The sequence below is a fragment of the Fragaria vesca genome, linkage group LG4 (assembly GCF_000184155.1).
Source record: "Fragaria vesca subsp. vesca linkage group LG4, FraVesHawaii_1.0, whole genome shotgun sequence".
Lineage (NCBI taxonomy): Eukaryota > Viridiplantae > Streptophyta > Magnoliopsida > Rosales > Rosaceae > Fragaria > Fragaria vesca.
The window spans coordinates 10,667,547-10,669,011 of record NC_020494.1 but is presented as its reverse complement, the minus strand read 5'-3'; positions in this window follow the sequence as shown (position 1 = coordinate 10,669,011).

The window sequence follows — 1,465 nt, the reverse complement described above, 5'->3', positions numbered from 1 at the left end:
TTTTTTTTTTTTTTTTTTTGTTGGAAAAAAAAATACTCACGTTAGAGCTTCGTGCTGATAACGTGTTTTAGGAAAAACTGTATATTTCATCAGAATGAGTGAGCTCCTTTTATAGGAGATTACAGATAACAAGATTACATGAATCTCTCCTTATTTTGTGGTACATGCCACCACAAACCATAACAATACTGACTAAGTCAACAACTGACTAGATAAACATCTGACTGAGTAAATATCTACTTTACAGGAACAATAATATTCTAATTATCCTATAACACCTATGCATATTTGTCAAGAACGTGAACGTTGCAATATTAATTACCACTTGCAAACCTAAACTCCTAAAGTCAATGGTTGCTTGGATGTCTGCATCAATCAGGCTATGTTGGCTTAGGCTCAGGCGGCTTCGTCTAGATTATCAGGTAGTGTTTGCTAGTGTAGGCTAGTGTTTGCTCCGGTAGTGTTTGATGTGGATACTTTGTTAGAAGTCAGAACTACCTGATTATGTTAAAACGTAAATGAATCAACTATATACTGAGTAATTGAAGTTGCGAGTCAAATTCTCCAAGAGGAACTGCATTAAAAAAACGATTACACTCGTTAGAATGACGGCCGTTGTATATTCGGGAGCAATGGCAAACCAAGTTTGGCTATCACAATTCACAAGTACAAGGAGCTTTTTGTGCTAATGTGTGTGTTATTTTATTTGCTTCTCGAGGAGCACAGGCTACTTTGAACTCCCTTTGGTTGCGCAGGAGAGCTTCAACATCTACAAGAATGAAACTGCGCATGGACAGGTCCTCTTCTTCTTTGGTTTTCACTTTTCAGCAAGCTGTAGCCTTCGCTCGTCCTCCATGTTCACGAAAAATCATTCCAGCTCCAAATTCTCTCTATTCCCCATGGTTTCGAGCGTTGTTGCATAGATGTTCTAATTTGGGGTTCTACTCCAAATGGTCACTAATCTGGTTCCCACAACTCTGAGATTGAGACTCACTGATTGGAAGCTTGCTGTCCTCCCCAAGCTAAAGTCATTTGCATGGCTTCTTAAGCAAGGAAATTTACTCACTAACCTCTAAAGGTCAGGAAGGAAGTTTCAACTCTGATCCAATTCACCAATTATGCTCCTTTCTCTGGTAAACAAAAAGGCCATTTTTTACATATTCTACGAAATTATACCAAATCTGCTTTCCACTTGGATTGGCAAGGCTGGCTTAAGAAGTGCTTCCATGGTGTAAGCATGTAACATTTCTATGTACAAACAACTTTTGATCCCTCATTCAAGTAACCCCTAGAATCCATCTTTATTATCAATGCTGCTAATGGTGAATTCAAGCAGACTCATTCTGCTAGTATTCTTTGTCTTGTTTAATGTTTACATAGCTTGGAGTACACCAAAGTTGATCGTTCCAGGTCTGCTCGGTCTCTGCCCTTATTAAGGATGGCAGTTTGTTTGTTTTTTTTTTTT